Raw genomic sequence first — 24,520 nt, forward strand, 5'->3', positions numbered from 1 at the left:
TGATTTGGTGCCAAAAGATAAAATATAAGTTAGTGTATCTTTACTAGTTTTTGGTTCTAAGATTTTATGTATGAATGAATTAAAATTGGTTTCTTTTTTTTTTTAATGTTTGAGAAATGAAAACCCAGAGTTCAAGGCTCGACCAGCTACACTAGTATGGTTGTCTCTGGGGTTTTGTCTATTCTTCTCTTTTTCTCTCTACCTATCTTAGTTAGAGATTTATTGCTGTGAACAGACACCATGACCAATGCAAGTCTTATAAGGACAACATTTAATTGGAGCTGCCTTACAGATTTAGAGGTTTAGTCCAGTGTCATCCAGATGAAAGCATGGCAGTATCCAGGCAGGCTTGGTGCAGGAAAAGCTGAGTTCTACATCTTCATCCAAAGGAAACCAGGAACAGTCTAATCATCCTAAAGCAGCTAGGATTAGTGTCCCCAGGCCAGGCCCAGAGCAGCATACTTCCTCCAAGAAGGCCACACCTTCTACTAGTGCCACTCCCTGGTCCAAGCATATGCAAACCATAATATTCCACTCCCTGGTCCATTACCCTTTTTAAAATACATGATTCTATGGGGGACATACCTAAACATAGCATAATAAAAATTACATTTAGTCTAACTTCCAATGTCCCCATAGTCTGTAGCAGTATTAATAATGTTAAAGGTCCAAAGTTCAAAGTCTCTTCTGAGATCCATCCAATCACTTAACTGTAATCCTTGAATTAAGTCAGGCAACCAGCTGGGCAAACCCTAAATTCTGCCATCCCCATGCCTGATGTCAAATCAGTCTTCAGATCTTCAACTCCTTTCTCATCTTTGTTGACTGCAACAAATTTCTTTCTCCTGGGCTGGTTCCACTTCCTGATAGCAGCTTTCCTTGGTAGGTATTCTGCCCCTCTGGCATCTAACATCTTTGGGCCTCCAAGGCAGCTTCAATGTTACAGCTTTTCCTTTCAATGTCTGGGATCTACACATGATCTTCTGGGCTCCTCCAAGGACTTGCTTTACTTCTGAAGCTCTTCCCCCTGTAGCACTTCAAGCTCAGGTTGATCCGCTACACCTTTGCTGTTGTTTTTGGTGATCATCCCATGTTACTTGCATCTCAAATATACTGGGGTCTTCCATTGCAACTAGGCTTCAAAATTGCCTCTCAGAGGCTCCCTTCATGGTGCCAAGCTTTATATCCTTTGCATGACTCCTTCAATCCTGGATTGTCAACAGCAACTGAGGCTGCACTTTCACCAAAGGCCTTCCATGGCATCTCATAGTGCCAAGTTTCAGCTGTTCTCCATGATGCCTTCATGCCTTCAAAACCAGTACCACCTGGGTGATTCTTACATATTACCAAGTACAGCTACAGCATGAGGCTATCTCTGGAACACAGTTTCTTGTGCTCTCAAAAAACACTTCTCAGAAGATTTCACCTCAGTAATGCTGGTCACTGCTTAATCAACACTAATTTTTTAGCTCCAGGTAACCAGCATCAATTGTCCCAATGGTCTCCTTGTCTTAAATATAAGGCCAGAGGCACATGGTTGAAGCTGCCAAATTCAGCTGCTTGCAGGAGCTGAAACATGCCCCCATTGCTCCATATTACCTAAACATTAGATTCCACTTTTCCAACTCCTTCATTACCTAAGCATGGCAGTCCTAGGACTTTCTCTATATATTGACCTTGAATTTAGATAACTTGACGCCAGTCTCTGGAGATTAAAGGTGTGTACCACCACACCTAGATTTCAGCTTGTCTTCAGATAGAACTTGCAGGGTTTTAGGATGGCCTTGAATTTACAGATATGCTTGTTCTTTACTCTTGGATTAAAGGTCTAACTAAGTTTGCCTGGTGCTAATTTAGCTGGGTGGGATTTTGTCCCAAGATCCTTACGTTCCTAATTACATTTAAAATTCTTGAACACACAATTTATATCCATTTCACTTCCTGGTGTCCCATTAATACTCAAACCATACAATTTTGTATGTTTCCTTTCTCAACTTGCTCCTTTTCATTAAACTCCTCTTCATAAGGGTGAGCTGTAAATCGCACAAAAGAATTTACACCAGGATGTTTTGAGACATCCTTTTCAAAGCAATGAATCTAAATATCTTCATCTTAAACTCAGAAAGACTTTTTGGACAAGGGCAAAAAGCAGCCATGTTCTTCACCAAAATACTACAAAAACAGTCTATTGGCCACATACTGAAATTCTCCACTGAAACAGCTTGATCCAGGTCAGCATATTCCAAATGACTCTCCCTAGCAAAGTCTTCCATATTCTTACTAGCATAGCCCATTAAGCTCCATTTAAAGCCTTTCAGAGTTTTCCAAATCCAAAGACGCAAATACACATTCTTCCAAACAAAGGTCAGGCCTATCAGAGCAATACCCCACTCCTGGTACCAACTTCAGCCTTAGGTAGGGTTTAATTGTTGTGTACAGACACCATGACCAAGGCAAGTCTTCTAAAGACAGCATTTAATTGGAGCTGGTTACAGGTTCAAAGTTTCAATCCAGTGACATCCAGATGAGAGCATGGCAGAATCCAGGCAGGCTTGGTGCAGGAGAAGCTGAGAGTTCTACATTTTCATCCAAGGGAAACCAGAAACAGACTGTTCATCCTGAGACAGCTAGGAGCGGTGTCCCCAAGCCCACCCCCAGAGTGACACACTACCTCCAACAAGCCAATACCTTCTACTAGGCCATGACCTGTGCCAAGCATATGCAAACAATAACACTGCCTTAAGATATGTCAGTGCCTATTTTAATGATGGCCATTAAATTTTTAACCTCCCTTTTGTCCCACCGCCAACCAGAGGAGGTGGCAAAGACAGGATACCTGAAGATTGGACCTGTTTAAAAATGGCTCTGTGTTGTCTAGAAATGGGCAGAGAATTCACACGACAGCTGCTGTAGGTTGATGCGATAACAAAGACTTCTCCAATGTGGCCTCCCCCAGGTAGAGACAAGACAACAGGATTTGGGAGACCCTAGCAGGAACAGGCAGGCAGAAGAAATTCAGACCACAAAAATATCAGGAGTTGCCCCTCTCCTGACAGAGCAAAGATCAGGGAAGAGGGGAGACCAGCAAGATTTTGTTCTGCAAGCAAGCCAAGGATAGCCTCTCTCACTGTCCAGTCTGGTTTATACTAATTCCAAACATCATGTGTTCTCCACAGGTCTATTCTTAAGCAAAAGTCTTGGTTTGCCTTAGCCTATGACTTGCCTCAATAGGTGAATCTAGCTCAGCTGATAACACTCTGCTAATCAGCCTGAGGTAGTGGAATTACCTAGAAAGTGAAGCATACTACCAAGTTTTTTGTATAGTTTAGTTTTGGTATTTGTGTGTGTGTGTGTGTGTGTGTTTCTCTCTATGGGGTACCAGGTAACTCAGATCACCTATTCAATTTATGTTACACAAATACCGGAGTGTAGTTAGTGACAGATACATCATCACGTGTCCTTCCACCTGCTTGCTGTAGAAGAATATCCTTGGTCCACTGTCTGTTTCAGGGAAAAAAAAAAAATCCTTCCAATCTGTCTTATCTAAGCACCATCTGACAGGACTGACTCTCCAAAGACCTTTTAAATTACCCCATCCACTCCCTATTCTCCAGCTCCCTCTCCATATTTCTTTTTAAAGACAGGGCTTCTGTAGTGAAGACTGACACAGAACCCAGATATCCACCTCTGCTTCTGAGTGTTGGGAACCAGGGAATGTGCCTAAAACACTGGGCCTACCCCATGCTTTCAGCACCTATACCATGTCACCTTTGGCTTTAATGACAAAACCAAAGACTTTTTTTTCTTTTTCCTTATCGGATGATGTGCACCTATAATATGTTGCCCATGTCTTGAAGATACAAGACTTAATAGTAATATTATCACATTAGGTCAAATTTTAAAAGCATTGCTTTATTTTATACACAATAACAAACATTCAATAACTGATCATTTTTAAAAGTCAATAGGAGAAAAGTTATAAAGCTAAAAGTACAAATGCATATGAAACGGTAACCCAAATAATTTAAATGAGTCTAACACTAAAGTCACCCTGAGAACATCAGTCAAAATGAATGGACCATCAGCGCATGCTGAAAACAGGTGGTGACCATTTGAAGCGAGTCTCACTCACAAGTGAAGTCCAGAAGTTAAGGAATGTCTGAGAAGAAGAAAAGAAGCATCCTCCATTTGGGGCTCCACCCATCTTCTCCTACGCTGGTAATTGTCCGTTTCTTCGAAGGGAGTATTGAACCAACATGGACAATCTTCATTGAGTCATGGATGGACAGTGTTTCTAGGAAGCAGGAGAGGCTGACGAGTTCTTACACGAAGTGTCCATGAGGTGAAAATGGAAGGTTTTGAGTCAAGCCGGAAGTTTGACAATCCATCTTCTGTTTTCAAAGGCAGATTTTAATAAACTACCAAGGTGAGATGTAGTGTCTCCCGACTTCTTGAAGTCTTTCCCTCGAGGCTCTACGAGGCTCCAGGAAGCACAGTGTACACACAGGATCGAGGTCAGGTTGTTAGGAATCCACGGGAGCGCTGGGAGTCAGGTCGTTGTCTGAGTCTCTGTGTGTTCCTGGAGCAGTCCATTTCCCTTAGAAGAGGCGCCTCCTGGCCTTGCATGGAGGGCGAGATGGGTTTCTAGGTCTCAGAGGGAGCTGTTCTTCTGGACTCCTAGGAGGAGGTGGAGGGAGAGGCTGCAGGGGTGAGTCTGGAAGAGGTGACATCATGCTGCCTTTGTGGCTTGAGCTGGATCTTGGATCACATCCCTCTGCACTGGGAGAGAATGAAGGGCTCAGGCAGTGTGGGACTTGGCCCTGAAAGGAAGAAGAGGAGAGATGAAGGCTTGGGACCAGGCCAGCTGCCGCATTAATCCATCCTATCCCCTAGTGAGAGGTATTTTCCAGGACCAAGCTGTCTCTTACCAAAGCACCGAACGACCCTGGCTGGATGACTATAGGGACCCCGGGCATGTGGACAGGAGCAGACCCAAGCTGGCTGGTGGGCAAGATCTCAGGCTGTCCTTGCCAGGTCCAGGGATGGATAGGTCCTTCCAGGTCCCACTGAGCTGGGCGGTCTAGTTGGATTCGAGGGCGCTTGGCAGGAGGATTGGGTCCAGGGTCAGTGCTGGTGCTGCAGGGTCTTACTCCCGCCATGTTGTGGTGATGTGGGTCGCTGGTCCAACGAGGTGTGATGCAGGCAGGTGCTAGACCTGTGAGCTGTTCTTTTTTTTTAGGTACAGTTGTTGTCTGACCAGCTTTGGGAAGAGAGCAGATGTGATCAGACAGACTAGCTGATCTAGAGTGTTGGCTGGGAGAGGGTCTCAGTTCTTTAAATATCCCAGACTTCCAAGGAAGCTCCGCCCAGGCAGGGCAGGGCACTCAGAGGGTGTGGCAGGGGAGGGGGGAGGGGGAAGGATCTTTGGGAATTTCTGGGTTTGAGAGTAGGGAATTAGTCTTTGAATGTCCTTATGATTTGCCTTTCCTTTTTTTGTAGCCTTAAGCACAAGAATATTATTTTCCCAACCCCACCAAAAGGTTATGAACTCTTTGTCTCACCCCCACCTAGAAGTGTGTGTGTGTGTGTGTGTGTGTGTGTGTGTGTGTGTGTGTGTGTGTGTGTGATTCTAGAGGTGCTTGTGGGGTGTGGTAGAGGAATGTTGGGCGTTTTGGGGGTTTAGAGAAGGAATTTGCTGCTGGATGTCCCTATGGATTGAATTGCCTTTATTTGTGGCACTGCACACAGGAAAATTATTTTCTCACTCACTACCACTTTGTCAGGAACTCTTCGTTGCATCTCTAATTTCTAGGTGGGGAACTAGAAATTTGATTCACAAAATAAATTCGAAATGGAAATAACCAAAGAGAAACTTTGGTTGTTCCTTGGAGGTCAAGCTTGGGACTTAACATCAGTAATCAAGATACTTATATGTGACTGTTTTTCAATTAGAAAATCGACCTCTATTTGTATTGTACTGAAGAACATAATTGATCTGGGAAAATGCAAGGAAGATTGAGTATTTGCCTAGCAGGCTAGAGACCAATGGGTTCCATCTCCAGAAAAAGATCATAAGAAGTATCTTGTGAATACTTTACAACATGCACAATCCTACAGGTTGCGAGACATTAACAGCAAGACTATGAGTTCAAGGCCAACCTGCTACCCTGGTGACAACTAGGCCAGTCTGGGTACACAGTTAACTCTACCATTGCCTGGACCGATTGAATCCTGTCTTAGAAAATTAATTCATTCTAAGAAATCATCACAGTGGGGGAAAAATTCAGAATTAATTTGTGTTGAAAATGATAGTTAAGTACTTTTGTGCTTGATTTCTAAGGGGTATTTTAGAGCATTTGCTATATTTATATATGTTTGAAACTTGAAGCCCCTTTTAAGTCTCTCTCCTCTCTTCAGTTTTCTGTTAGAGCTCACCTTCACACAAACTAGACAAACACTACAGCTAAGGGACACAGCTGGACCATTCTTTGCTATGGTATTTCTTTCTTTCTTTCTTCCTTCCTTCCTTCCTTTCTTTCTTTCTTTCTTTCTTTCTTTCTTTCTTTCTTTCTTTCTTTCTTTCTAGACTATATCTATGAGGCACCATCAAAGTCAGTGTGGTATATGGTATAATTGTTAAGTACTCAGAAGTTCTGATGTGATCATACCACACGTTTTCATTTGAATCTTTCTTAGGTTTTTAACCATTTAAATGTTAGGTCAATGTAGTTACTACAGGAATATATGATATCCACTGGCAGTGTGAGTTAAGGGACAGGGAGACAGCTGTGTCTTGATTCTGACTGTCCTGCTGTATAAGTGATAGGGGAAAATGTCTCCCAAAGGCCTCCCTACATTTGTTCTCATGTCTTTCTAGTTTCCTGCTGACATTCTCTACATGTGTAAATAGACTTTGGTATGACTCAGGCCCATTGCCCTGTCCTCTTTACTGGGTCTGTTCATTTTCCTAAATCTGTGCCACTGTATTTTATAACTTTGAAGTAATTTTAGTATTTTTTGTCACAAAGAATGTCATGTATTCAACCCATTGGCCTAAAATACTCTGTGTAACTGAGGATAACCTTGAAATTCAGAGTGACTTCTCTTCCCCTCACAAGGGCTGGAAAACATGTAAGATGATTATTCCACCTCCAGATAACAAGGTTCATGGTGTGTCTGCCCCTTCAAAGGATTGAATCAAAAAATCCCTCAAGATGTACTTTAACCCTTGGGTTTTTGTCAATTCCAGATGGATATAAGCTGAGAACCAAGGACCGCCACCAGGTACACTCCCTGTGTCAAAAGTTTTACCTTCACATTTTCTCATTCCTTTTTAGAAAACATGTATTTATTTGTTAATGTGCCTGTTATTATGTCTTGTTAGTTCTTATGTCATGCAGCATGCAAGAGCTAGGAGAAAAGGGGGTGTTGGATGGTTGGAACCGGAGTCACAGGTGGCAGAGGTCATGTGAATGCTGCAGACTTATTAGCCCTTTAAGGCAGTGGTCTTCAACCTTTCCATGCTGGGACCTATTGAATCAGGTCCTCATATTGTGTTGACCCAGGCATAAAAGTATTTCCATTTTTTCATATCTGTAACAAGCTATATTTATTATGATGTATAGAAATCTTATATCCAGTATACCTGTTAAATGATCACCAGGTGAGAATCACTCAAACCCTCCGAGGGAGGAGAGCCATAATTCTTCTAAGTGCTGAGCCATCTCTCCAGTCTCTCAGTCTTTGTTTTTATTTCTTTGACCCATTGTCTCAGGTAGACAGGGTTGTCTTTGAATGTTCCATGTAGCTTAGTGTGTGAGCAAACTCCGAACACACGTGCCTCCAGCCATCCACCTTTTAGTGGGAACACAGGCAGGCACCTCCACACTGGGCTTTTTCTCCATTTTCACATGATACTTTCACAATTCAACTCTTGGTCCCACATAAGAAGGGTCAGTGCATCCACTGTAGCCTTGCATCTTGGTTCTCTTCTCTTTTCTCCTCAGTGCTCCTGTCACAAGCCTGCACCTCACAGCAGCACAACTTAACCTCTTGATCCTGATGGAACAGATTATGTGAAGCCAGAGATAGTGATTCAATTTCAGTTTTCAAGGGCAAAAACATGGTCTTGTTATATGATATTCAAAAGTTTGCTTCCCCCACTGAACTCAGTCATATTTAGTGGGTGTGTTTTTGTATGTGTGTGTGTTTGAGTGTGTGTTGATTACATTCTTTTGTTTTTAAAAAATTCAGTTTGCAGTCATGTGAGTGATCAGAGGCAATTTCAGAGATTTGATATTTTTAGGATTTTACTGCTCATCACTATATGTTTAATGTTTGAATTGATGCCAAATGATAAAAACTAAGTTAGTGTATCTTTACTAGTTTTTGGTTCTGATATTTTATGTACGATTGAATTAAAATTGGTTTCTTTTGTTTAATGTTTGAGAAAAAAAAACCAAGAGTTCCAACTTCACCAGATACACTAGAGTGGTTGTGTTTGTGTTTGGGGTTTCATGCATTTGAGTACATGCACTTGGAGGCATGATGAAGGCTCTGGACCAGGCCTTTCTTGAAGAGCGTCAGTGCTCTTAAGAGCTCTGCTCTCTCTCACATCCTAATTGTCCTATGAGTTCATTTCTCATGTTTTCATTTATATAGAGAATACAAGGTGGACCTATGATGTATAGATGAAGATAGATTATTAAACAGAGCTGTTTTGTGGTATTTATGAGAGAAGCCAGCTCATACATATGCTTAAGTCAATCAAATTTCTTTATTAGCTACCCCAAGACTACCCTGCTTTCTCAAGACACAGTATAGCCCAAAGCCTTTCTCAGGATGAGATGTTAAAGAACAAAAATCACATCTTACTTTGACAAAAATCAGTTCACAAAAACTATTAGCTAGAACGGGAACCTACAGAAGCCAACAAATTTTGTACCAGAAAGTGTTTGTGGTCACTGAAAGGACCTGAATGATTTTATTCCAGTGAAGTATTACCTGGGTCTATTTATCGATACTTAAGTCTGGTCCATACCACCATCTCTGATGCAGCAGAATGGGAGAAGCTGCTTTGAGACCAGTTTCAGGCAAGCATTTACAGAGGAAGAAGTGGGTTTCTAGCCTGTTTCACATCTGTTTGAGGCCTTTATGGCTTTTAACATAGTTGGCTGGTGCTGGGAGCCAAACAATGAACCTAACTCTGCTATCCTCCTGATTGTTAGTTTTTAGGAAGTAAAGTCTCAGAGAAAGGTTTGTAACCTGAAGGTAGAGATTGTTGGGGAATAATCTGAAAACATATTAGATGCAGGTTTTTTGAGGGTAACCTGGAAAATGGTGCTAGACACAGGTCTTGTTGGGGGGAATCCTGGAAACTGGTTCCATGTATATGCCTGTAAGGTCAGGTTCTGTAAGATGAAATGTGCACCAAAACTTCTGGTCTCTCAAAAGCACAATCAGAGACTTTGTCAGAAAAAGAGACTTTGATAGATCTGGTCTTTGTTTTGGCCGCTGTTGGTCTCTAAGTGTTAGCTTTTAACAGCTAATGATGGTACTTCATGATGGAGTCAGCTGTGCTTAGGTCTTGGGCCCTGTTACAAAGCTCATTACCCTACTTATCTCTTCACATTTATATCATTTTGTGGTGAAAATATTTAAAATGTCTTATAATAATTTCAAAATACAAACCACAGATTTTTGTATTAAAAAAAAAATAAAATGGTCTCATGGTGTTCCTCTTTCCCACTTGGAACTTACTACATAGACCCAATGACCTTGAACTCAGTATCTCCTGATTAACATCTGCCTCAGTTGTATTGAGATTAAATCTGCTCTATCATTACCCCCCACACTACAGAATTTCTAGTGTGGAGATTTGTTACTTTTTTCTCTTTATGTTAAGCTCATTTTAAAACCCTCATCTATTTTGGTCTATATAAATAAATTTATTAATTTATGGGTGAAGTTGGACATACAGACTTTGCTTTGGTATAATCATTTCAAAAGTAAGAAATGAAACAGTTGATATCTGTTGCACAGCAAACTTCAACACAAAGAGCAGACTCTCCCTCTGAAGTGCTAGGAACAAATGGCCCCTGCCAGGCTCACTGCCCACATTTCTTTCTTTTTCAGCTTTATTTTTCTTTGTTTGTTAGTTTTCATGTTTTGAGGAAGGGTTTCTCTGTGTTGCCCTGATTGTCCTAGAGTTTAATATCTGTACCAGAGAGGACTCAACAGAGATCTTCTTGCCTCTGCCTCTCCAATACACAAGAGGGTATCGCCTTCCTTTGTTTTAAATTTATTTATTTTATTCATATGAATGCACTGTAGCTGTGTTCAGATACACAAGAAGAGGGCATCAGATCCCATTGCAGATGGTTGTGAGCACCCATGTGATATTTGGGATTAAACTCAGCACCTCTGGAAGTCAGACAATGTTATTAACCTCTGAGCCATCTTTTCAGCCCCTACCCTAGCCTTCTTAAGTAGCTGAACTAATATAATGTGAGGGGCCTAAATGTTGTACAACTTGTTTCTTACTGCACTTAGTGGGTTGGATTTCTGAGCACATCTCCATCTGCTAGTATAAGTGTTGCCCCCTGTGTTTGTGACTCTTCCCCTCTTTTGTTTTAGGTTCCCTGAATCCAGCCTGGCCTTAAACTTGCTCTGTAGCTGAGAATGAGCATTAAATTCTCCTCCTATTGCTTTACCCAGAAATTACAGGTAAAATTTACCACAACCAGTGCACTTAAGATTCTTATGTCTACTGCATGAAAAGTATTAATCTGAAAATACTTAACTTCATCCGTTTCTGTTTTTGTCATATGAAGAGACAATAAATTATACCATCACAGTCCATTTAAACTTTTATTATCCTTTAACACTGAAGGCAATTATTTCCAGCCATATCTTGTCTCTTATATTTTCTGGGTTTCAATTTACAAGGATTATGACAATTTGGTGTGAATTTTGTAAAAGGAGAGGAAGAAGAAGGAAAGTAGTAATACCAATCCATTCTTCTAGCTCTGTCTTTTCTCTCTACCTTTACTTATTTCAATGCCTATTTTAATGATGGCCATTAAATCCCTTAACCTCCCTTTTAGCCCATCACAGACCAGAGGCAGTAGCACAGACAGGATACCTGAGGACTGGATTTGTTTAGAAATGCTTCTTGGAGCAATTGATGTCTGTGTTGTCTGGAAATGGGCAGAGAATTCACAGGTTGGCAGCAGCAGCTTGATCCACTGGCAAAGACTTCTCCAATGTAGCCCCAGCCTGGTAGAGACAGTATAGCAGGAGGTGGCAGGACCGAGTGGGAACAGCCAGACAGCAGAAATTCAGACCAGCAGAAATATCAGGAGCTGTGCCTCTCTTGACAAAGCAAAGATCAGGGAGGAGGGGAGACCAACAAGCCTTTTGTTCTGCAAGCAAGCCAAGGTCAACCTGTCTCACTGTCTGTCCAGTCTGGTTTATACTTACTCCAAACATCATGTGTTCTCCACAGGTCTTGTCTTAAGCACAAGTCTTGGCTTGCTTTAGCCTGTGACTTGCCTCTGTAGGTGAATCTAGCTCAGCTGACATCACTCTGCCAATCAGCCTGAGGTGGTGGAATTGGCAAGAAAATGCAGCATACTACCACAAGTTTTTCTGTGTTTCTTTCTGTGGAGGCAGGAGCAACTGAGCTCAACTGTGCAATGCAAGGTACAGCAATATCAGGAGTAGTTAGTAACACATCCTTCATCACATCCTTCCATCTGCTTGCTTTAGCAGAACCTCCTTTGTCTACTGTCTGCTCTGGGAAACCTTCCTTCAAGCCTGCCTTAGCTACACATCATACAGCAGGACCGACTCTCCAATGAAAATTTAAAATACCCCCACATCCTCTGCCTTAGTCAGGGTTTCCGTTCCTGCACAAAACATCACGACCAAGAAGCAAGTTGGGGAGGAAAGGATTTATTCAGCTTACACTTCCACATTGCTGTTCATCACCAAGGAAAGTCAACTGGAACTCAAGCGGGTTAGAAAGTAAGAGCTGATGAAGAGGCCACAAAGGGATGTCACAAAATGGCTTGCTTCCCTTGGCTTGCTCAGCCTGCTTTCTGATAACACAAGTCTACCAGCCCAGGGATGGCACCACCCCCCCCCTTTATCACTAGTTGAGAAAATGCATTACAGCTGGATCTAATGGAGGCATTTCCTCAACTGAGGCTCCTTTCTCTGTGATAACTCCAGCTTGTGTCAAGTTGACACAAAACCAGCCATTAACTACTGCTCTACCCCTCCCTCTCTCCCCTGTCTCTCTAAATAAAGGGCTGCTATACTAATGGGTGGCCAGGAATTCATATATTGTCCTCTATTTTTGATTATCCAGACTAAGGAGAAGTATTACCATCACCAAGCCCATTCCATTCTTTCAGCCCTCATACAATGTCAGATTTAACATTAGCAGAGAGAGCACAGTGAATCAGTGATTTCTTTTGTAGTTATGTGCACCAGTAATCTGTTCCCCATGGTTTCTTGAAGCTAAAACATAATGAAATGATCACATGAGCTCAGGATATACAAGTAATATTTTATTTCCATACACAAGATGCACATTCAATAACTGATGAAAATTTTATAAAAGTTATATGAGAAAATAGATATTAGGCTAAAAGTACAAAAGCATGTGAAACGGTAACCCAAACAATTTAAATGAGTCTAACACTAAAGTCACTGTGAGAACATCAGTCAAAAAGAAAGGACGATCAGTGCATGCTGAAAACAGCTGGTGATCATTTCAGACCAGTCTCACTCACAAGTGAAGTCCAGCACTTTAAGGAATGTCTAAGAAGAAGAAAAGAAGCTTCCCCCATTTGGGGCTCCACCCATCTTCTCCTACGCTGGTAATTGTCCGTTTCTTTGAAGGGAGTATTGAACCTACATGGACAATCTTCATTGAGTCATGGATGGACAGTTTTTCTAGGAAGCAGGAGAGGCTGACGAGTTCTTACACGAAGTGTCCATGAGGTGAAAATGGAAGGTTTTGAGTCAAGCCGGAAGTTTGACAATCCATCTTCTGTTTTCAAAGGCAGATTTTTTAAAACTACCAAGGTGAGATGTAGTGTCTCCCGTCTTCTTGAAGTCTTTCCCTCGTGGCTCTACGGGTCTCCAGGAAGCACAGTATGTACACGGGATCGAGGTCAGGTTGTTAGGAATCCACGGGAGCGCTGGGAGTCAGGTCGTTGTCCGAGTCTCTGTGTGTTCCTGGAGCAGTCCATTTCCCTTAGAAGAGGTGCCTCCTGGCCTTGCATGGAGGGCAAGATGGGTTCCTAGGTCTCAGAGGGAGCTGTTCTTCCGGACTCCTAGGAGAAAGTAGAGGGAGAGGCTGCAGGGGTGAGTCTGGAAGAGGTGACATCATGCTGCCTTTGTGGCTGGAGCTGGACCATGGATCACATTCCTCTGCACTGGGTGAGAATGAAGGGCTCAGGCAGTGTGGGACTTGGCCCTGAAAGGAAGAAGAGGAGAGATGAAGGCCTGGGACCAGGCCAGCTGCCGCATTAATCCATCCTATCCCCTAGTGAGAGGAATTTTCCAGGACCAAGCTGTCTCTTACCAAAGCACCGAACAACCCTGGATCGATGACTATCAGTTCCCGGGGCACGTCCGCGAAAGCAGATCCAAGCGGATTGGAAGGTGAGAAGTCAGGATGTCCTGGCCAAGCCGAGCCCGGGAGGCCCTCTGGGACCACTAGGACGGTGTGTCCTTGGAGCGAAACCTGCAGTATTGAGGTGGGCTGGGGCTCGAGCACCAAGTCGAAGCCATCCAGAGGCAGCTGCAATGCATTGCCAGAGGCCAGGTACACCACAGAAGTGAGCCAGTCGTAGGGAGCAGGCTGGTCTAGTTGGCATCCAGGACTATTGGAAAGATAGGCTCCAGGGGCAGCGCTGGTGTTGCAGGACCTGACTCCTTCCATGTTGTGATGGTGTAGGCTCTTGGTGGCCGGTGCCCAATGAGGTAAGACCCAGGTGCTGGACCTGTGAGCTGTACTTCCTGCAGGGACAACTGTTGTCTGGCTGGCTGTGGCAAGAGACTCTGTGAACTCTCTGAGACAGAGCAGATGTGATCAGAAGGACTAGCTGATCAGAAGTGTAGGCTGCAGGAGTGCCTGATGTCATTATATATTTCTGGCTGCCTAGGAAGCTCCACCCACGGAGGGTGGGGCGTAGCGACCAGGTACAGGATAGGGAGGGGGAGTGGATATGGTAGGGGAAAGAATGTTGGGAATTTCTAGATCAAGAAAAGGGAATCAGACCTAGGATGTCCTTATGATTTGCATTACCTTTATTTGTATCAACATACACAGGAAATTATTTTTCCACCCTCTGCCACATTGTCACCTACTCATTGTAGCAATCCCAGTTAGTAATGTGTGTGTGTGTGTTTTTCAACAGTGTGTTCGAGTGTGAGTGTTTCTGTGTGCGTTAGCACTTGAGAGTGTGTGAGTGTTTATGTGTTTTTGCATTAGTATAAGTGGATGTGTTTGCATTTTTGGGTGTGTTAGTGTGAGTGTGTGTGTGCTCTCTCTTACAAGCTAATGGTCCTAATGAGTTCGTTTCTCAATGTGAGCAGAGATTGTATGTATTCATTTATATAGAGAATACAAGATGGACCTATGATATATAGATCATGAATGATTATTAAATGCATGAGCTGTGTGGTCTTTATGAGAAAAGCCAGCACATACATGGTCTTAAGTCAGTCAAATTTCTTTCTTAGCTTCCCCAAGGCTACCCTGCTTTCTCAAAATCACAATATAGCCCTAAACCTTTATCAGGAGGAGATGTTTGAGAAAAAAAACAACACACGTTGCTTTGACATACTTCAGTTAACAAAAACTATTAGCTACAAACTGAACTTCAGAAGCCAACAAATGTTGTGCTAGGAAATATATGTGATGTATGGTATTTAAGGTTTTCTTCACCTAGAACTTGCTCTGTTCTAGGCTGGCCTTGAATTTAGAGAATGGCTCATCTTGGATATATGGGATTAAAGGTTTGTACTATATTGCCCGGGGCTAACTAGCTGGGTGGGATCTTGTCCCAAGGTCCTTACTTTCTTCATTCAATTTAAAATTCTTGAACACAGAATTGAGCTCCATTTCACTTCCTGGAGTCCCTTTAATACTGGAACCATATTTTTTGTATCTTTCCTTTCTCAACTTGCTCCTTTTAATTAAAATGCTCTTCATAAGGGTCAGCTTTAGTAACCACACAACAGAATTTACACCAGGCTGTTTTGAGACTTTCTTTTTCAAAGCAATGAACCTAAATCTCTTCATCTTAAACTCAGGAAGACTCTTTGGACAAGGGCAAAAAGCAGCCATGTTCTTCACCAAAATACTACAAAAACAGTCTATTGGCCACATACTGAAATTCTCCACTGAAACAGCTTGTTCCAGGTCAGCATATTCCACATCACTCTCAGTAGCAAAGTCTTCCATATTCTTACTAGCATAGCCCATTAAGCCCCATTTAAAGCCTTTCAGAGTTTTCCAAATCCAAAGACGCAAATACACATTCTTCCAAACAAAGGTCAGGCCTATCAGAGCAATACCCCACTCCTGGTACCAACTTCAGCCTTAGGTAGGGTTTAATTGTTGTGTACAGACACCATGACCAAGGCAAGTCTTCTAAAGTCAGCATTTAATAGGAGCTGGTTACAGGTTCAGAGTTTCAGTCCAGTGTCATCCAGATGAGAGCATGGCAGCATCCAGGCAGGCTTGGTGCAGGAGAAGCTGAGAGTTCTACATTTTCATCCAAGGGAAACCAGGAACAGACTGTTCATCCTGAGACAGCTAGAGCGGTGTCCCCAAGCCCACCCCTGAGTGACACACTACCTCCAACAAGCCAATACCTTCTACTAGTGCCACTACCTGGGCCAAGCACATGCAAACTATCACACTGCCTAAAGATATGTCAGTGCCTATTTTAATGGTGGCCATTAAATCCCTAAACCTCTCTTTTGACGAACCGCCAACCAGAGGAGGTGGCACAGACAGGATACCTGAAGTTTGGACGTGTTCAAAACTGGCTCTTTGTGGTTACTGATGTCTGCATTGTCTAGAAATGGGCAGAGAATTCACACGACAGCAGCCGTAGGTTGAAGTGCTGACAAAGACCTCTCCAATGTAGATTCCTCCAGGTAGAGACAAGATAACAGGATTTGGGAGACCCTAGCAGGAACAGGCAGGCAGTAGAAATTCAGACCACAAAAATATCAGGAGTTGCCCCTCTCCTGACAGAGCAAAGATCAGGGAAGAGGGGAGACCAGCAAGATTTTGTTCTGCAAGCAAGCCAAGGATAGCCTCTCTCACTGTCCAGTCAGGTTTATACTCATTCCAAATATCATGTGTTCTCCACAGGTCTATTCTTAAGCCCAAGTCTTGGATTGCCTTAGCCTGTGACTTGCATCAATAGGTGAATCTAGCTCAGCTGACAGCACTCTGCTAATCAGCCTGAGGTAGTAGAATTGCCAAGAAAATGGAGCACAGCTCCACAAGCTTTTTGTTTATGTTTTTGTTTTGTGTGTGTGTGTTTGTGTGTGTGTGTTTGTGTTTCTCTCTATGGGGTCCGGAGAAACTAAGATCACCTATTCAATTCATGTTACACAAATACTGTAGTGTAGTTAGTGAGAGATCCATCATCACGTGTCCTCCACCTGCTTGCTGTAGAAGAATATTGTTGGTCCACTGACTGTTTCAGGGAAAAAAAAATCCTTCTAATCTGACTTATCTACCCACCATCCTACAGGTCTGACTCTCCAAAGACTTTTTAAATTCCCCCCATCCACTTCCTAATCTCTAGCTTCCTCTCCCTATTTCTTTATAAAGACAGGGCTTCTGTAGTCAAGGCTTACCCAGAACCCAGATATCCACCTCTGCTTCTGAATGTTGGGAACCAGGGAATGTGCCACAAACACGGGGCCCACCCCATGCTTTCAGCAACTATACCATGTCAGCTTCAACTTTAATGACTGGACTAAGGGCTTCTATTTAATTTTCCTTTTCTGATGATGTGCACCTGTATGTAATCAGTTCCCCATGGTGTCTTGAAGTTACAAGATTTGATAGTAAAATTATCACATTAGCTCAAATTTTACAAATAATGCTTTATTTTTATACACAGTAATGCACAATCAATAACTGATCATTTTTAAAAGTCAATAGTTGAAAAAAGTTATTAAGCTAAAAGTACAAAATCATGTGAAACTGTAACCCAAACAATTTAAATGAGTCTAACACAAATTCACCTTGAGAACTTCAGTCAAAAAGAATGGACCATCAGCACATGCTGAAAACAACTGGTGACCTTTTGAGAACAGTCTCGATCACAAGTGAAGTAAAGCACTTTAAGGAATGTCTGAGAAGAAGAAAAGAAGCATCCTCCATTTGGGGCTCCACCCATCTTCTCCTAAGCTGGTAATTGTCCGTTTCTTCGAAGGGAATCATGAACCAACACGGACAATCTTCATTGAGTCATGGATGGACAGTGTTTCTAGATCAGGAGCGGCTGACAGGTTCTTACACGAAGTGTCCATGAGGTGAAAACGAAAGGTTTTGAGTCAAGCCGGAAGTTTGACAATCCATCTTCTGTTTTCAAAGGCAGATTTGAATAAACTACCAAGGTGAGATGTAGTGTCTCCCGTCTTCTTGAAGTCTTTCCCTCGAGGCTCTACGGGGCTCCGGGAAGCACAGTGTGCACTCAGGATCGAGGTCAGGTTGTTAGGAATCCACGGGAGCGCTGGGAGTCAGGTCGTTGTCCGAGTCTCTGTGTGTTCCTGGAGCAGTCCATTTCCCTTAGAAGAGGCGCCTCCTGGCCTTGCATGGAGGGCGAGATGGGTTCCTAGGTCTCAGAGGGAGCTGTTCTTCGGGACTTCTAGGAGGAGGTGGAGGGAGAGGCTGCAGGGGTGAGTCTGGAAGAGGTGACATCATGCTGCCTTTGTGGCTGGAGCTGGACCGTGGATCACATCCCTCTGCACTGGGAGAGAATGAAGGGCTCAGGCAGTGTGGGACTTGGCCCTGAAAGGAAGAAGAGGAGAGATGAAGGCCTGGGACCAGGCCAGCTGCCACATTAATCCATCGCATCCCCTAGTGAGAGGTATTTTCCAAGCCCAAGGTCTCTCTTACCAAAGCACCGAACAACCCTGGATCGATGACTATCAGTTCCCGGGGCACGTCCGCGAGAGCAGATCCAAGTGGATTGGAAGGTGAGAAGTCAGGATGTCCTGGCCAAGCCGAGCCCGGGAGGCCCTCTGGGACCACTAGGACGGTGTGTCCTTGGAGCGAAACCTGCAGTATTGAGGTGGGCTGGGGCTCGAGCACCAAGTCGAAGCCATCCAGAGGCAGCTGCAATGCATTGCCAGAGGCCAGGTACACCACAGAAGTGAGCCAGTCGTAGGGAGCAGGCTGGTCTAGTTGGCATCCAGGACTATTGGAAAGATAGGCTCCAGGGGCAGCGCTGGTGTTGCAGGACCTGACTCCTTCCATGTTGTGATGGTGTAGGCTCTTGGTGGCCGGTGCCCAATGAGGTAAGACCCAAGTTCTGGACCTGTGAGCTGTACTTCCTGCAGGGACAATGTTGTCTGGCTGGCTGTGGCAAGAGACTCTGTGAACTCTCTGGGACAGAGCAGATGTGATCAGAAGGACTCGCTGATCAGAAGTGTAGGCTGCAGGAGTGCCTGATGTCATTATATATTTCTGGCTGCCTAGGAAGCTCCACCCACGGAGGGTGGGGCAGCGACCAGGTCAGGATAGGGAGGGGGAGTGGATATAGTAGGGGAAAGAATGTTGGGAATTTCTGGATCAAGAAAAGGGAATCAGACCTAGGATGTCCTTATGATTTGCATTACCTTTATTTGTATCACCATACATAGGAAATTGTCTGCCACATTGTCACCTACTCATTGAAGCAATCCCAGTTAGAAATGTGTGTGTCTGTGTTTCAACAGTGTGTTTGAGTGTGAGTGTTTCTGTGTGTGTTTTCACTTGAGAGTGTGTGAGTGTGTATGTGTGTTTGAGTCATTTTGAGTGTGTGTGTTTTCATTTTAATGTGTTTTAATGTGAGTGTGTGTGTTTGCATTTTTGGTTGTGTTTGTGTGAGTGTGTTTTTGCATTTTTGGGTGTGTTAGGGTGAGTGTGTGTGTTCTCTCTCTCCTCTCTTACATGCTAATTTTCCTAATGAATTCGTTTCTCAATGTAAGCAGAGATTGTATGTGTTCATTTATATAGAGTATACAAGATGGACCTATGATGTACAGATCATAAATGATTATTAAATGCATGAGCTGTGTGGTGTTTATGAGAGAAACCAGCCCATACATGGTCTTAAGTCAATCAAATTTCTTTCTTAGCTACCCCAAGACTACCCTTCTTTCTCAAGATCACAGTATAGCCCAAATCCTTTCTCAGGATGAGATGTTTAAGAAAAACAAAAACATATTGCTTTGACATACTTCAGTTAACAAATACTATTAGCCACAAACTGAACAACAGAAGCCAACAAATGTTGTGCTAGGAAATATATGTGATGTATGGGATTTTAACACTTCTTTACCTAGAACTTGCTCTGTTCTAGGCTGGCCTTGAACTTAGATATTTGCTTGTCTTTGACTTCTGTGATTAAAGGTTTGTACTAAGTTCGCTGGAGCTACTTTAGCTGGGTGGGATCTTTCCCCAAGGTTCTTACTTTCTTAATTCAATTTAAAATTCTTGAACACAAAATTCAGCTCCATTTCACTTCCTGGTGTCTCTTAAATACTGGAACCATACATTTTGTATCTTTCCTTTCTCAACTTGCTCCTTTTCATTAAAATGCTCTTCATAAGGATCAGCTTTAGTAACCATGAAGCAGAATTTACCCTAGGCTGTTTTGAGACTCTCCTTTTCAAGCAATAATTTATATTTCTTCATCTTAAACTCAGGAAGACTCTTTGGACACAGGCAAAAAGCAGTCATGTTCTTTATCACAATACTATAAAAACTTTCTATTGGCTACATACTGAAATTCTCCACTGAAAGTGTTTGATCCAGGTCAACACAGTTCCAATCACTCTCAGTAAGATTGTCTTCCATATTCTTACCAGGATAGCCCATTAAGCCTTATTTAAAGCCTTTCACAGCTTTCCAAATCCAAAATCCAAAAATCCACATTCTTCCAAACAAAAGCATGGTCAGGCCTATCAGAGCAAAACCCGGACTCCTGGTACCAACTTCTGTCTTAGTTAGGGTTTTATTGCTGTAAACTGACACCATGACCTTGGAAAGCCTTATAAATGACAACATTTAATTGGGGGTAGGCTTACACATTCAGATGTTTAGTCCAGTATCAAGGCAGGAATACTGCAGCATCTATGCAGGAATATCAGTTCTACATCTTCGACTAAAGGATTTGGGGGACAGCCTGAGCAACCTCTTCCAGTTAGGAGGAGAGTGTCCAAGCCCACCCGGAGAGTGACACACTTCATCTAACAAGGCTTCACCTTCTAATAGTGCTACTACCTAGGCCAAGCATATGTAAACTATCACATGGGCCAAAAGGCAGGTTAAAGAATTTAATGTCCAATATTTTAAAACCCACTGAAATATGTAAAGGTAGAGAGAAAAACCGTTAGAAGAATAGATTGGTATTGCTACTTTTCTTATTTTTCCTCTTTTACTAAATTCACATCAACCTTGTCATTATCCCTGTATAAAGATACACAGAAAGAATATAGGAGAAGAGGTATTGCTGGAAATAATGGCATTTAGGGAGAAAGGTTAAAATTTGAAGTAGAGTGTGATGGTACATTTGATTGTCTCCATATGTGAAAAACCACCAAAATGGATGAAGTGCAGTATTTTGAAACAAGTAGTTTGGTGCAGTAGACTTAAGAACCTTAGGTTTACTGGTTGTGGTAATATTTACCTGTAATTTCTGGGTAAGGCAGTAGAAGTGAAAACACAGTCTCAGCTACAGAGCAAGTTCAAGGCCAGGCTGGATTCAGGGAACCATGAACAAAAGAGGGGAAGAGTCACAAACACAGGAGGCAACACTTATATTAGCAGCTGGAGATGTGCTCAGAAATCTAACCCACTAAGTGCAGTAAGAAACAAGCTTTACAACATTTAGGCCCCTCACATTTTGTAAGGACAGCTACCTAATAAGGCTAAGGTAGGGGCTGAAGAGATGGCTCAGAGGTTAATAGCATGGTCTGATCTTCCAGAGGTGCTGAGTTTAATCCCAAATAACACATGGTGGCTCACAACCATCTGTAATGGGATCTGATGTTCTCTTCTGGTGTTCCTGAAGACAGATACAGTGTGCATATATGAATTAAATATAGGAACCTGACACAAAGGAAGGCCGGGCCCTCCTGAGTAGTGAGGAGGCAGATTCAGGCAGATCTCTTTTGAGTCCTTTCTGGTACAGATATCCAATTCCAGGAAAATCAGGGAAACACAGAGAAACCCTTCCTCAAAATATAAAAACTAACTAACAAAGAACAGCTAGAAGGGAATGAAAAGTATAAACCAACCTGGAAGGGGCCATGTGTTTCCAGCCCATCAGAGGGAAATCAGAGTAATATCTGTGTGTTGAAGCTTCCTGTGCAACAAATATCAACAGTTTAATATTTTATTTTAAAAGAGATTAATTCAATGCAAAGTATGCCTGTCCATCTTCACTCACAAATTATTAAAATGTATAGACCAAGATAAATGAGGATTTTAAAAGGAGTTTGGCAGCAAGAGAAAGAGTAACATATCTTACACATTAGTAATTCCTCAGTGTGGGGGGTAATGATAGAGCAGTTTTAATCCCAATACAACTGAGGCAGATGTTAATCAGGAGATACTGAGTTCAAGGTCATTGGGTCTATGTAGTAAGTTCCAGGTGGGAAAGAGGAACACCATGAGACCTTTTTATTTTTTTTAATACAAAAATCTGTGGTTTCTATTCTGAAATTATTATAAGACATTTTAAATATTTTCACAACAAAATGATATAAATGTGAAGTGATAAGCAGGGTAATGAGCTTTGTAACAGGGCCCAAGACCTAAGCACAGCTGACTCCATCATGAAGTACCATCATTCAGCTGTTAAAAGCTAACATTAGATCACAACATCAACCAAAACAAAGACCAGATCTATCAAAATCTCTTTTTCTGAAAGTCTCTGATTGTGCTTTTGAGAGACCAGAATTTTTGACCCACATTCCATCTCAGAGCACCTAATTTTTTACGCACATACAGAAAACCATTTTTAAAAACAATACACCACCCCTCACCTGCCCTCTGCAACCAGACCTGTGGCTAGCACAATTTTTCATGTTACCCTAAAAAAAATGCATCTAACATCAGTTTTCAGGATATTCCCCGAGAAATCTCTACCTTCAAGTTACAAGTCTGCCCCTACCACTTCCTAAAAAACACTGACCAGGAGAATAGCAGGAGTTAGATTTAGTGTTTAGCTCCCAGCACCAGCCAACTATGATAAAGACCAAAATGGTTCTAAAGATATTTGGAACAGGATAGAAACCCACTTCTTCCTCTGTAAATATTTGCCTGAAACTGATCAAAAAGCAGCTTCCTCCCATTCTGCTGAATGTTAGATTGTGTGTGGAGCAAGCTTAAGTATCAATACCCGGAATCATGACTTCACTGGATAATCTTTGGGAGATATAGGGAGGTAGAATATATTAGCTGGCACAACATTTGTTGGCTTCTATAGTTCAGTTTTTAACTAATAGTTTTTGTTAACTAAAGGATGTAAAAGCTATATTTTTTTTAAACATCAAAAATTGAGAAAGGCTTTGGGTGTTGGCTTGTAGGAGGCAGTGAGTCACTCTGGGGGTGGGCTTGGGGACACCGCTCCTAGCTGTCTCAGCATGAACAGTCTGTTCCTGGTTTCCCTTGGATGAAAATGTAGAACTCTCAGCTTCTCCTGCACCAAGCCTGCCCGAATGCTGCCATGCTCTCATCTGGATGACACTGGACTGAAACTCTGAACCTGTAACCAGCTCCTATTAAATGCTGTCTTTAGAAGACTTGCCTTGGTCATGGTGTCTGTACACAACAATTAAACCCTACCTAAGGCTGAAGTTGGTACCAGGAGTGGGATATTGCTCTGACCGGCCTGACTATGCTTTTGTTAGGAAGAATGTGGAGTTGGGGAATTTGGATTTGGAAAACTCTGGAAGGCTTTAAATGGGGCTTAATGGGCTATGCTAGTAAAATATGGAAGACTTTGCTACTGAGAGTGATGTGGAATATGCTGACCTGGAACAAGCTGTTTCAGTGGAGAATTTCAGGATGTGTCCAACAGACTGTTTTTGTAGTATTTTGGTGAAGAACATGGCTGCTTTTTGCAATTGTCCAAAGAGTCTTCCTGAGTTTAAGATGAAGAGATTTAAGTTCATTGCTTTGAAAAAGAAAGTCTCAAAACAGCCTGGTGTAAATTCTGTTGTGTGGTTACTAAAGCTGACCATTAGAAAGAGCATTTTAATTAAAAGGAGCAAGTTGAGAAAGGAAAGATACAAAATATATGGTTCCAGTATTAAAGGGACTCCAGGAAGTGAAATGGAGCTCAATTCTGTGTTCAAGAATTTTAAATTGAATGAAGAAAGTAAGGACCTTGGGACAAGATCCCACCCAGCTAGTTAGCCCCGGGCAATATAGTACAAACCTTTAATCCCAGATATCCAAGATGAGCCATTCTCTAAATTCAAGGCCAGCCTAGAACAGAGCAAGTTCTAGGTGAAGAAATCCTTAAATACCATATATCACATATATTTCCTAGCACAACATTTGTTGGCTTCTGAAGTTCAGTTTGTAGCTAATAGTTTTTGTTAACTGAAGTATGTCAAAGCAACGTGTGTTGTTTTTTTTCTCAAACATCTCCTCCTGATAAAGGTTTAGGGCTATATTGTGATTTTGAGAAAGCAGGGTAGCCTTGGGGAAGCTAAGAAAGAAATTTGACTGACTTAAGACCATGTATGTGCTGGCTTTTCTCATAAAGACCACACAGCTCATGCATTTAATAATCATTCATGATCTATATATCATAGGTCCATCTTGTATTCTCTATATAAATGAATACATACAATCTCTGCTCACATTGAGAAATGAACTCATTAGGACCATTAGCTTGTAAGAGAGAGCACACACACACTCACACTAACACACCCAAAAATGCAAACACATCCACTTACACTAATGCAAAAACACATAAACACTCACACACTCTCAAGTGCTAACGCACACAGAAACACTCACACTCAAACACACTGTTGAAAAACACACACACACACATTACTAACTGGGATTGCTACAATGAGTAGGTGACAATGTGGCAGAGGGTGGAAAAATAATTTCCTGTGTATGTTGATACAAATAAAGGTAATGCAAATCATAAGGACATCCTAGGTCTGATTCCCTTTTCTTGATCCAGAAATTTCCAACATTCTTTCCCCTACCATATCCACTCCCCCTCCCTATCCTGTA

The 24,520-nt window shown here is 42.4% G+C and overlaps 1 pseudogene across 1 annotated transcript; it reads right to left on the bottom strand.

The window, feature by feature from the left end:
- Window positions 1-4,598: 4,598 nt before the first annotated feature.
- LOC308434381 lies at window positions 4,599-5,159 on the bottom strand (annotated as a pseudogene). The gene has a single exon. The product of its transcript is annotated as an uncharacterized misc_RNA (transcript).
- Window positions 5,160-24,520: the final 19,361 nt, after the last annotated feature.

This window comes from Micromys minutus (genome assembly GCF_963924665.1).
Source record: "Micromys minutus genome assembly, chromosome: 21".
Classification (NCBI taxonomy): domain Eukaryota; kingdom Metazoa; phylum Chordata; class Mammalia; order Rodentia; family Muridae; genus Micromys; species Micromys minutus.